Raw genomic sequence first — 14,221 nt, 5'->3', positions numbered from 1 at the left:
TGGTTGGGTGTAGATTTACTCATATGTGAGTCTGAAGGTGCAGATGTACCTTACTCCTCATGGTATGAGAGCTGCTTACTTAATTCAGCTTGTAAGTCAAGTTTGGGGTCTGCTCAGGCATCACAAATGTGTAAATCAAGCGCCTGGTTTAAATTGGATACTCAATGAGCCAATAAAGTGATTCAAGAATTGATCGAAATTCCTTGCCTGTGCAGAAGGACGGTTGTAAAATGTAAAATACTCTTCAGTGGTTGCATAGCACATTCGGGAAGACTAGTTAAGACTGTATCCCCTCGACCCACATTGGAATTGCTAATGTCTACACAAAACAGTGAAAGTTTGTTGGGGAAAAATGTAATTCCCCTCTGTAGGTATAGGATATTGAGCAATAGCTGCCTTCACTCCCTGCTTCCAAAGAGGTAACCTAAAATACAGCAAAAATATCAGACATTTACCAAACTCCATCAGTATTGGTGTAAAGGCATCTCCAGCAAGACTCAAAAGCTATGTCTGAGACAATGGATTAGGCCTTCTGGAATGATGAGTAAGACTCAGGTTTGGAAGGACTGAATTTTAAGCAGGCCAGGTTCGTCCAAGTTTTGTTTACTGAGAAGCTTTTCGAATGGTGGTCTTCAGCCTGAGGTGGCCCCATAAAGTCAAACACTGGATGGTCCTTCAAAGTCCTTCAGAGTATCAAAAGTGAGCACACATGACACAACCAGGAGACAAAGCTTGATGCTACGTGCTCTGAGATAGATCACAATACACTGAGCAGGGGACCATTCCTCCAAACCCCATTGTCAGCTGTATCATGAGATGGAGTAGCAACCAGCCAAGTAGGTCATAGTGCTTTGGGAGACAGATTTATAAGCTATTGTGCTCGAAAAGAAAACAAGTTTGCTTTAGTATTCTCATCAATCAGAAACATTCTGATAAAGAAATTGGAATAAAACCACAAGATAGTTTAGAAAAATAGCCAATATTTATCTGAGTCAAAGAAGACCAAAATGACAAAACTCCATAATACACAAGTCAAGTTTTGAATTTCCATTGATTAAATAGAAATGCAGTGCTTAGAAGACAATAGCTCCAACGGGAGCTATCTGGTCGCACTGGACCGGGGCAAACCCAAAAGTGCAGCCCCCCCACGATGGAGCGTGGGTCATGTACATGCATCACGCAGACCCGTTGACAGTACCTTTGTTGCATTGATGCTCAGTGATGATACGTTGATCCAGAGGAGGGGATGCACCATGCTAGCAGGCGATGCGTTGTTTCCTGATCTGGCAACGGCATTGATGCATCGAAATCTAGAAGTGATGCTTACTGGTTCCGACGCGTCTGTGCTGCATCGGCCAAGTCGGAACTGCGTTGTAAGTCAGGGTTGTTGTATCACGCAGTCGATGTCTGCAGCTTCAGTGCAGGCAGCAGCAAAAGTGGCATTTCTGCAGTGGGATACGTTGGTTCGAAGTGACACGCCGGTGTCTTTGCATCAGTTCTTTTGTTGCAGCACCACACTCACCTTCAAGTGTCCCGGACTGGATTTGGCACCACTTGGCATAGCAGGACTCACAGCAGAGGAACCCAGGTACTGGTAGCAAGATGCAGGTGAAGTCTTTGATATCCCCAGAGACTTCAGAAACAGAAGGCAAGCTCAGTCAGGTCCTTGTAGAAACTTTAGATTGTAAGAGTTAGAGAGTTAGATCCAGTCCTCTCACTCACAGACAAGCAGTAGCAGGCAGCAGGCCAACCCAGCAGGGCAAACAGAAAAGTGGCAGCCCCTCCTGACAGCCCTGTGGTTCTTCTTCCTGGAAGAATTTCCTCAGTCCAGAAGACTTCTGAGTATGGTGTCAGAGGTCCACTACGTATACCCAAATGTGCCTTTGAAGTGGGGAGACTTCAAAGAGTGGTTTACAAGTGCCACAGTTCCCTTTCAGCCCAGTCCTGTCTGCCAGGAGGTCTGTGGGGGGTTATCGGTCCCTTGTATGGGGTCAGGCCACCACCCTTTGAAGTGTACGTGAGAGCCCCTCCACTCTTCCTGCCTAGGAAGACCCATCAGTATGCAGATGGAATGCAGGGGCAGTCGAGTAACCTGTATTTATGGCTGTCTGGATGGAATACACAAAGGTAGCTGTCACCTAAACTTACACAGGCCAGACATTATTGGAGGCCGGCTAAGGCACACAATGGTTAAGGATCAAAATACCAACTTTCTAAAAGTGGCATTTTCAGACCTGCAATTTAAAAGAAACCTTTACCACAAGATGTGTTTTTAAATTGTGAGTCCAGAGACACCAAACTCAATTTTTCTATCTTTTCCCAATTGCAAATTACACTTAAAAGATGTTTTAAGGCAATCCTCAAACTAGCCTATGGGAGAGATAGTCCTTGCAATAGGGAAAAATGAATGTAGAGTTTTTTACTACCTTGATAAGATTGAAAAAGTGCACAGAGTCCTAAAGCCAACAAAAACAGGGTCAGAAAAAGAGGAGGAGGGAGGCAAAAAGTCTGGGGATGACCCTGCAGAAACTGGCCATTTCCAACATTTATTCATCTTTATAAATATCAAATGGGTCGATAGCCTCAGACAGTGCCATCATGCGCCAGGGGAGTGGAGGAATATGATAGGGACATCAGCAATCAACCTGGAAAAGGATCCTCTGTTGGCAGGAAGAAGTCAGGATGTGTTCAATAAATATTGATTTAAACTTCTTCAATCAAAAGAGGCCTGTAACCAAAATTGTGTAAAATTGTGCTGTACAGATTATTGTCACTGTATAAGCAACTGAGGAAAAAGATTCTTGTCATAATGACTAGCAATCGTAAGTCACTTATATTAACCTCATCAGATTTCGTCTAACTGAATAGCCTATCCCATTCTTAACTTATTCATTTCTTTGCTCCTGACTGCCACCTTCCAAATCACTGGAAACATCAGCCAGGTACTCCTTGGCATAAACAATCCAACCTTAACAGTGGCAAACTCACCTGCTGCTGCCCCTTTCTCCCTCTTCCTCCTCATGCTAAAACTACAATGACCATCACTAACTTACCAAAGATTTTTTGATCATTCTTCAGTCCTGGTAGATCAGCTTGTTGCAGCACTACCGCTTACCCTAAAGTTTTTGGAGCAGTGGCAAGTATTTCTCCGATTCCTTTAGTAAATTCTCGAGGCACAGTGCCAAAATCCTCCTTAATGAGGATCTCTCCTATAAGGGATTCAGGATCTCATTAGTTGACTGTTGGATACACCAGTGAAATATTCTGCGAATAACTTCTGTATCGGCATTGTAGAAGCTTGAAGAAGGGGGTCTAATTTGCCTGGGGGCACAGCCTCTTACAAAATCACAGAACATGTCATCCCAGGTGATTGTTCTCCGGTGCACAGAAGTATAAGCATGTTGTAGTAAATGAGGACAGTGCTGAAGTTAAGGACTACAGATTCAGAACAAAATTTGGCGGCAACACTAGTTGAGGTCTCCAAGGAAATCTCAGCGCAAGCTGTCTCGGCTGCTGTCTGCGTCTAGGGCTTCGTTAAAAATTAATTCAAGCCTTTCTGATTGTTTCTGCAGTGGAAGTTAACACAGCATAATGTCCTTGTTGAAAAGTCTGCAGAATTTCTGCCAGATTTAGCGTGCGATTTCTGAGAGGATTTCTGCCTCGGAAGCCCTAAGACCATCAGCATGGATTAGACATAGTCAGCTGACATACCAGGTCTTTTTAGCTTTCTTGGCTGACTTTCATTTGAAGATGAGCACTGCTTTCTCCAAAAAGAGCTAAAGAAGACTAAGCAACTAAGGAGATGTTGTTTTCTTAATTATCCAGTAAGAAGATTTTCTTATCTTCTTCAAGGACCTCCATTCCCTCATCTGCTCAGTGTCAATTTTGTTTTGCTCTTCTCTAGACTATAAAACTATTTTTCACTTTTTGTGTACATCATCGATGGGAATATTCAACACTCAAAAAGGTGCCCACGAATGGCTACCCACACACATATGGCTGCAAGAGCGGAGTGTATTGTAACTGGGACACATTTTTTTCGCTGCGAAGTGTCAAAGAAAAAACAGAAGCTTCATTTGCGGTTTTTATGGATATATTCAGTTGCAATGGGGGAGGTGATAAATTATCTAGGGAAAGTTGACGGGATGAGTGTAGGACTCCTGTTTTTTAATGAGAAAGTGAGGAATTTCTGTGACAGGCGTTATGTTTCTTAGAAATGATAGGAGGCGGAAGTTCATAGTTTGTTCTTGTTTCTGGGTGATGGATCACATATGTGAGAAGGAACTAAGAAGCAGCTGATGTCTGTTTCTCCTTCTTCACAGATCCCGGCTATAGTGTTGTTTCACCAAAATGCCAGGGATAGAGGAAGCAGCATCATATACCCTTTGACCTTAATGATATCACAGGAAGTGACATCTTATGACCCTTGACCCTACTTTACTCCATAAAGGTATGTCACATGATCATAAGATCACAACAGTTGACATCGCTGAAGTACCATAATAAATGCATGATTAGTAAACAGCATAACACAGACAAATGTCTTTTTTAGATACCACCTATGTAATGTTGCTGACTTGATCTTTGAAAGTTCTGGGTCATAATACTTTCCCTGAAATTGAGTTAACTGCATTTTCTTCAAAATGTGGCTAGTGTGTCCCCATATGTCAAAAATGACCTCCATTGTGCCAGGGCCAGCCTTTTGTTATGGGTGCCCATTGTATAACAAGCATTTGCAATGCAATGGGTCTCGTGTTTGCTCAAGTTAGAGGTATTAGCATTGTAAACTCCTAACCGGACTTTTCTTGCCACATAAATTGAAAATGAAAAGTAAAACAGTTTCACATAACTAATCAGACTTTTCTTGCCATATAAACTGAAAAGTAAAAGTTTCACATAAGCGAGCCGACGGCCGCCATCAGCGCAAATCAGACACACAAAGGGAAATAAAAGTTTGCTTGCAGTGAAACCTATCAGCAAAAGTGCAATTATCCATGTAACCGGCAAAAGTGTAATTATCCATGTAACCGGCAAAAGTGCAGTTACCTATGTAACAGGAGCGATGTCATGCAAAGTGCTTGACATCTGCCCAGCGAGATCGCACTGCAAAATAAAGAGAAAAAGTACTCCAGAAACCAGACGGAAAACATCAAGCCTCGTATGTTTTCAGTAGTTGGTCGATGCGTTCGAGGAGGGCTAAGCACCGGTAAAGGCATGACGTATGCATGCCTTTCACTAATGAAAGCAAGCGGATTTTAAAAGGCAAGCCCACAAACCAATGAAAGGGACTGACTTGACATGGGTGTGGTTAGAAGCCCAAAGAGAGATTACAACAGGGACAGAACGCTTTGAGCTCACCCCTAAAAGGGCCATAAAATACGACAGTGCAGAATTTTGCACTTAAGTTATCCGTCTACCATAGGTGACTCTTATGCCAAAAAGAGCTCACTATGTCAGGGCAATCATTTTGGCATGGTTGGCACACTCCGATATAACAGGTTATCCACCTTTATGTCAAGAATTACCTCCAATGTGTTAATACCAGCATTTTGTTCCATAGGTGTTCCATATGACACAAACTACCTCTTTTTTGCCATTACCAGTATTTTAACATGGGTGGCCATTATGCCAAGAATTGATTCATTAGTGCTAATGCCAGCATTCTGCCACTGGTGTACATATGCCAAGAATTTTGTCAAGAATCCCAGTACTTTTCAACAGGTGGCCTATATGCCATGAATTAACTCTAGTATGCTAGTACCAGTAATTTACCATTGGTTCCTTTTATGCCAAGAATTACCCTCAGTGTGCCAGTATATTATCACAGATGTTTGTCAAGGTAAGAATTGCTGCAAGCATGTGTGTGTGCCAGCACATGGCTGCTAAAAGTGTTCCAAGAGAACAGGGATGGACCAAATACACATATGTTGCTCCCCTTGATGGAAGGTAGCGCAGCAACTTTCATGCAGCATTACCTGGCCTCAAAGAATAATACATCTGGGCCTAAATCTCACACAGTCTGACTCGCTGTCAGTGACTCAGTTTCACTCACACACACAGGCTAACAAATACAGGCTTGCTTGCTCACACATAAACACACTCTCTCTCACTGAAGCACACTTTCACCTGCAAGCACGCACACATCATACATTTTTTTTTTTTTTTACTTACCACAGTTGCCACTAAAGGACCTAAATGTGCTCCATTTTTTTTATTGCACTAATAGTGAATGATAACATATCATTCAATATTAGTGTAATGAAAAATAGGGACTGCGGAGCCGCCCCTGTGTTCGTGGCACTGATGTTGCAACCTCTGAGGTCAGGGGTCGCAAAGGCAGCGCGTGAGCTCACAAGGGGCAAGCCAGGAGTTGGAGCTCCCCACTTGTGATCCCTAAATGATGTCTATGATCCCACTGTCAATTGTTGAGGCACCGTCGTTGTTGTCGATGCACTGTTGACGCATCGCTGACAAAAGAAACCACAGCACCTATCCTTCTAGACCAAATGCCAAGCAAGCCTCTGGAGACCCCAATTCCAACTATTTCTCTCTTTTTTATTGTCTTTGGATTGTTTTTTTTCTGTCTGTAACAAATTCCACCACCCCTCATTTCATGCTGTCACAGAGAACTGGGAAGGTCCCAAAGACTTATCCATCCCACTATTTCTGCACATTGATCACGCTACCTTCTCCCACACATGATAGAGAAAGTGCAAAAGACAAAGAGTGGGCACCTTTACAAAGAAGACACTTGCACGATCGCTACTTCAACACTAGTCCCCCACTTCCTCTTTTGATTACCGTACAGCCACAATTATTGCCCTTCTAATGTGCACAATCTTGTCCCTTTGACACCCACCAGGACCAATCGGATAATTTTTTGAAGATCTTACTGCTCATCTTGAATCCTGAGCCATGGCCCCTCCTCACACACAACAATGATAATAAACAACATAATAGACATACTGCTCCCACTTTTATGGTATTTATTTTTTTAACATTTCCGTCTGTATTTATCCTTATTTATTTTTGGGCCTTCTCACTGGTATGTATCCATATTTATTTTGTGTTTTGAGAATAAATGAAGTTATAAAATGGTACATTTCCACATTTATTAAACTGATGACATACTGTCATACTTTGATGCCTGTCACGTTTTAGCAAATTAACCAGCCAAATATGACAAAACATTCCACCCACAGGTAAATATTATCATTATAATTCATATGTACATTAACATATGCTTGAATTTAAGGAATTCTCATCCTGATTTTATCTCCCCATGCTGTCTAACTGTGCAACTGTTGGCCTGCAATTCACGAAAGACAGCTTGGTGAGTCTCTCACAAGAAGCACAATTTTCAGTATTTTTCCACTTTTAAAAATAAATGCAGACAGGAAACAACATTGTTTTCTGTCTGTATTAATCTGTAAAAATCAGTAAAAACTGAAAAAAACTGGGAGCCTTAATTACACACTGCACATCGGCATGTATACCGCATATATAAATTTTGACTGAAAAAAGGTTAGAGTGACATTATAGTCAGGTGTAGAAAACCACTGAAATCCGCCAGTTATAGTTTACTGAGAACTATAACTTGTACTCCGCACATGCACTGCATATTACCTCATGTATTACATCACTCGTAATATGTTAAATGACATCACTGATGACATCTCAAATGACTCTTTAACCTGATACTGGTGAATTTAAGTGTTTTTTTGTTTTTAAAATTACTTTTTGTTATTTCAAAAACTAACTATAATATCACTTTAACCTTTTAAAGTGAATTTATGCTTTTTTTTAGCCTAAGGTAATATCTTATTATCATAGCAAACTATTACGTCATTTTAACCTTTGTGTTTTTTCAGTAAATTTCTGGGATTTTTTAAATGATTTTCAGTCAATTTTCCCAATGGCAAGCAAATATCTGCAGCGCACAATCATTGGCTTTGCAGTGTGGGGGAGGTGGGCGTGTCCACAGCCCTGGCTTCTGGGCAGGTCCTGCTGCTAACCCCCATGCGAAAAGAATTAAGGGAAGTAAGTCTGCATTACTCTAAAGAACGTGAGTATCAAATAGTTACAAAGAAAGAGTTCTCTGAAGAGATAAATTAAGCAACGGGTACTTGGTGTACAATAATATAGTTCAGTATGGACTGAATCCAGTATCACCCACAATCTCTGAATCCACACAATAGTTGAATCGATATCATTATTTGAGGTATATTGTGTCTACCCAGCATTCAACTAATGCCTTTGCTCAAATTTGAAACATTTATTTATATTTTACAAAAACATCTTGATTATAAAATCATCATCATTGTTCACACTGTCCTTGTTGGCATAGCCTTTAAATCAACAAGGGGTTTAATTTTATGAGTTGTCTGTGGTAGGCCTGTGGGTAGTCCAACACTCAGTCACTGGTCTATGTTGCAGATGCTAATCATTCAAAATCTTCATAGTGACATCTTTTCACTTTGAACTGTATAGTTTTGTGGAGAACTCCGCACTAACATGGTCGACAAGTTTTGGCCAATTGATTTCAGGCTTCCTCAGGACTCAACAAGTGATGTGACCATTCCACAAGGCATTATATACTCTGTCACCCTGATGGTGCAGGATGCCTTTTTTCCATCTTTAATTGCACTCTTAGCTTCAGCAGGGGCGGCCAACTCCCCCGGTGCGCATGGATCTGGCTAGTCCCTATACTCAACCACACTGCAAGTGGACAACCTCATGCTGCTCATGGCCATATTTTTTCAGGAATGCAATACTCATGCAGTATCGGTGGAGAAGCTGCAACCCCATGGTACTGCAGTGGCATGCAAGCTTCCCCAGATGATACATGCAAAGAACCGTGGCTCCTTGAAGTCATGCTTGTGTGGTGGTTCTGGCTTACAGGCCACTGGAGTTCCATAGTACCAACAGCACAAAAACACTTTTTTTTTACTTTTTGCCTCTGGGGGAAGGATCCCTCTGGACCCCACCCACAAGTGCCTAGACATCAGGGTATCTTTACTCTGCCCCTTATACTATTAATTAAAACCATTTTTAAGGGCATAGAGACTGAGTCCTTTAGTGGCGACTGCAACATTTGATTCCAAGTTGCAGTTGGCAAATTAGAGTGTGTGGTGCAATGGACAATTATTGGTCCTGCAGCAGAGAAAGTCCAGATGAGAAAAAAGCTCTCTCAGCCAATCAGATTGCCCTATTTTTTAATTTTTGGTACCATAGGAATCCCTAAATAAAATTAGTAGGGAACGTGCGTGTTAGGGATTGTACAAATTGGCAGACAGCTTTACATTACCGAGAGCAGGAGGGTGCATAGAGAGTTTACATGGAGATGAAAGATATAACACAATGGTTGTTGAGATTAGAGGGAGTGGAAGGAGACAAGGTAATGGCGTACATAGCCATCAGGAGGCGTAGTATGTCCATGTGTGGCGTGACTGTGCAAAATAGTTCACAGCTTGTGTAAGGTGTTAGATGGGCTTTGACCAAGTGGCTGCATTAAAGTGAGAAATGGCATTAGAGGGTGTTTCTAGCTGCCAAGTTCTTAAGGTGACCATATCACATCACTCCAACAGATCTCTGCCCTGAGGTTATGTGCTGAAGCTCACATTGCCTCCACAATTGCATGCATCACACTTAAGACTTTAATTCTTTCCCTTCCAGTCTTTCCCCACATACCCCTTGAAGGGCTTGCAACCTTTTCCCTTAGCTGACATGCCCTTATTTCTCTTTAGTTTTTCAGATGTAAATTTTACTGTTGAGTCTAAAGCGCTTTGCCGCCCAGGTCGGCAAGGTGTGCGCTATAAAAATATTTGTAAAAATAGATAAGGTAAATAGTGCAAGAAGCCTGAGGAATTACCTGGACGTGGAGAAGACAAATAGCAGGTGGACACAATGAATAATATATGTCACACGGTTGAACTCTGAGGAAGCGGGTACCACCTGTAGGGGGCGTTACAGGAGGGTAGGTGAAGCAGCCTGAAGTGAAGTGTGAGAGTTAGTATGACGAGGTATTCATAAATAAGATGTTTGTAGTTGGGTTGGGTGAGGGACCGTCTTTTCCTGAGGTCGGGAAATCCTGAGACGGGGCAAGTAGGTTTGCTGTATTTATTACACAGAAAAACTTGTAAAGTAGATACGATTTAATGAGATAAATAGTGCTGACCCAGGGAATAGGGAGTCACCTGTGCAGTATCACAGAACATTTAAAGTAGGACTTCATCAAGAGAGAATACAAGGGCAGCTATTCTTTTTCAAATGTAGTCTTAATGCAGTTAAACAGCATGTTTTCATTACTTATGGATACAGTCCCAGCAGGAGATGAGGGCTCGCTGCTTGTCTTCCCTTTTTCAGGATCTGAAGAGCTACCTCAACTCACCTGGTCTCCACACATCCTTCCCTGGCCCACACCGCAGGCCTCCTGCGCGTAAGACGAGTCTAGGCGGACTTTTATCTTCTCCTTGAGGGAGGTCGCCTTGAAGTGCAAAGAAGCGCCTACTCCTTTGTTGCTTGCAACCATAACCTTTCTAGTGCCTCGCTTAACTGTGAACGAGAGTGTCGATGCTGGACTTTTCCCATCCCAGTGGACAGTAAATAAAGAGGCAATTGCAAATGCAATAGGTCTGGGTTCGGTGTGCTCACCCAGGCAGCGTTAGGACAGCAAGGCACACTGGAGGTACCCAGCAGAAGCGGACAGCGAAGACTATTGTTATAAAATAGTCCTCAGATAGTTCAATACAGGCAGCCGAGGGAAGGCGGAACAATATACCCAACGAACCAATGGCTGTATCGTGCTTCGCTTCGGGTGAAAACTGGTTTGAAACGAACCAATGAAAGACTTGCTCTCTTGACTTTGACTTTCTATTAATTTATTTGGAAAGGGAAGCTCTGAATCAAACGAGTCTCAGATTTGCTAGGTTTGAAAAGTTTGCAGTTATTGTCCAGGCCCCATTTACAAATATTATGCCCATTACATAGGATAGACACCCGGTATTCCGTCCATCTGTAAGCAGCTGCAGGTGACCCGCTACACTTACTTGTTGGGCACCTCGTATTCAGTACGTAGCGTAGGCAGCCATAGGGCACCCAGTATTTAGTACATACAGAAGAAATTTAGCCTAATCTAGCAAACAAGGTGTAGTTTATGGTAATTTATTCTATTCACCAGATGTTTGAAGCTCATGGCTACCCGACACCGGGCTTCCCAGCGCTAGAGGGTTTCCTACAGTGAGGAGCGACAAACAGGTAACGGGAAAAGGTAGGTTTTTAGCAGTTTCCTAACTTCCAAACTATTCCAAACTTCAGTTGTAAAATATTGGGGAAAAGTGGTGCACACAGACTTTAATAACTGTAGCAAGCATGTTGCCACGATCTACCAAAAACAGCTAACAGCAGAAAATGTAGCATGCAGGGGGCCAGATTTAGACTATCTGGAAAATAGTTTTAAGCGTGCTTTCCCAATTTCTCGGCACCCTTTTTTAATAAACGGTTTAAGGTTAAGCTGTGTAGTGTCCTCTTTCATTCAAGAATCTCTTTTCTCTAAACATACCATTATTGATGCATACCCTAAAAATTCGCCTGTCCCTATGCTCGTTAAGTCCACAATCGACTTTGAAGATTTCCAGCAACGCCTGACAATGGTGACTTAGGAACCTTGATCATGTTTCATCCTTCAGTTATTCCACCTAACTAATTCAGGGAGCAAACACCCTTAGCTGTGCTCAAGTAGTTCACAACAAAGGTCAGAACGACACATTTACACATTGCCCTTCACTACTCAGAACTGATTTGTGTGTCTTTAACTTTGTGTCATGAGTCAGTGATTTATTTGGGTCATAGGTTCTGTTCTGTTTTTCATGATTTTAAGGAATTATTTGATCGCTCACATGCCTCAAGGAATAGTTCTAGATCCTGGCACTCCAGAAGTTTTTCCATCCAGCTTTGAACGCCTAATGCACAGTGGCGTCACTGCAGTCATTAATCACATATTATTGCCCCCTATTCATCTATTTTACAGTGGTTAACATCCTCTTCTAAATGGTTTATCCTTTGTTGATTGGCTGCCTCACGGTTAGCAGCCGAAGCCAAAGAGCATATAATGCAGCAAAGGGCAGCTAACGGTTGTTAATGCCCGACAATAGCCAGCCAGTCCGGCTGTTACTTTCGTCCCCCTAACCTGACCTAACACATGCAAACAGGCCAGCGTTCCTTGTCTTCTTCATGCCCTTGCTTCATGCTCTAACCTGAGATTTAAATGCAGCCAGGCATCACTACTTAGTGCTGCAGTCTGATTGGTTGGGTGAACTGCTGCACTCCACACTGTCTGCTAATATACAATGATGTTTATTTGTTGGTTATAGTAAAGATGGTTGCGCTGAATAATCCCACACAGATGTCTTAGAGGAGTGAATGATGAGCTGTCCCGCAAAATAAATATTTCTGTTTGCGTTTTCACCCAAGTGCGGAGCTGTCACCCCATGACATGTTCAATAAGCGACATTGCCAAGGCTTCCGTGACAGAGGGATCTGTCCCTCTGGAATATACCTCCGCGAGACTGGGGCACGCATAAACCAATCTCCAGGAATGAGTTAGTTACGCAGAAGTGAGTGACAGCTGGCAGGAGTTCTGCTTATGAACCGCTTTTTAGCGTGATGCTTGTCGTACCCCAAAAATAGAAATGCCAGAAAACTGGAAAATGTGTCTATCAGCGGCAGCATCCATAGTTATGTTCCAGCGCCCCTTTTGTGCATTAAAAGCACGCAGCCAGGAATTGGGAATGATCAACCAAAAGGAAGTACTCAAGAAGCTGCCATAAAGGGTGGTGCACTGAGAGATGAGGCTGCCTGCTGGGTGGTGACAGCAGGAACATACTCCTCTATGTACAAGGGGTACTAGGCAGGTGCCAGAAAGCATTCAGTAGGTAAACCTGTGGTTGCGTCCCCAGCACTAGAATGTAGCAGTTGTGTGTGAATGTCATGTTGATTGTGACGTCATCTTAGAAGACAAAGTGCAGCGTGACATCACTCCTCTTGAGACAACCTTCCAATTGATTCATCCCAAGAGGTACCTACACGCACCTCTGTCTCATCAGCGTCTCATCCCTAGTCTCAGAAACTACTATTACCCTGCACCCCTTGCAGCCACGCACCTGATCACCCGTCAGCACAAGTGTGGCCACGTCACCCCACTTCTTGCAGCAGCGCCCACTCCAGAAGGTGAAATAACCCTGAGTCCTTGGGTCCACACATACTTCAAATAATGCAAATCTTTGGTGAAATGTTAGGCCTCATTATGAACACATCGACATCTGTAGTATTCACCCTGAATGGATATGCAGGGCCTATCGCTTGAGCGCCGGGCATACAGTCAGTGGAGGGAGGCATTAAATACGGGTATATGTCACCAGATGCATGATGGTCAAGGTAGAGGAATATTGGACCGATGGCTGGTAGGGTGAAGGAGGAGGTGAGAACATGGTCACTCCTTCTGCTGTCCCTGACGGGTGGATCGGCCATATTCAAGATGGTCTCCCTGCCCAGACTTTTATACCAGTTACAAAACTACCCATATACCACTCCCCGAGGCTGGTTTAGGCAAATCAACTCCATTCCTTCTGTGTTCCTCTGGCCTGGTGGTATGCCCCGCATTGCGACCGCTTATGTGTAAACCTACTACTCCGCATAACAACTAATGATAATTAATGAGTGGTGGTAGGATCATTACGGAGACCAGGCCTACACATTGAAAAATGGGCAATGGGCACTACCCCTTTGTTGGACTCTTTTTATGGGAAAGTAAGAGTCATCGGTCTTCCCCGGCGATGCAGGTGCTCCTAAACATTTGGTGGAGTTCCCTGTGCCATATGGGATGGTAGGGTAGGTTAGCAGAATGGACGCCATTAAGGCACGCACAGCTTTGCAGAAGGTGGCCTGCCTGGAGGGTTTTTGGAAATGCAATATTATTGGGATATTATTGGCATCTCAACCCTTGGGGATGTGATGTATGGCACAGTGCTGAAATCCTTCTAAGAATGACCTCAAGACTATCAATTCCTTCACAGCCAGCTCCAGCGTTACTTACAGCTTCGACGCACCATTACCCTGTATACTAAACCTCTAGACACACTCCCGGAATTCAACCCACTGGAGGGCAAATTCCTCTTAGGTGACTTAGGGGCTCATAAACTCCCAGATGTATCGCTCTCCGGTA

General features: G+C 43.1%; 1 protein-coding gene across 1 annotated transcript in view; it reads left to right on the top strand.

Moving 5' to 3' along the window:
* The window catches only part of IGSF11 (immunoglobulin superfamily member 11), a 478,485-nt gene that overhangs the window by 147,674 nt on the left and 316,590 nt on the right, over nucleotides 1-14,221 (top strand). The window lies entirely within an intron of this gene.

This window comes from Pleurodeles waltl, chromosome 8, assembly GCF_031143425.1.
Source record: "Pleurodeles waltl isolate 20211129_DDA chromosome 8, aPleWal1.hap1.20221129, whole genome shotgun sequence".
NCBI lineage: Eukaryota > Metazoa > Chordata > Amphibia > Caudata > Salamandridae > Pleurodeles > Pleurodeles waltl.
Note: the sequence above shows the minus strand (reverse complement) of the source record. Positions and strands in the feature narration are given on the sequence as shown.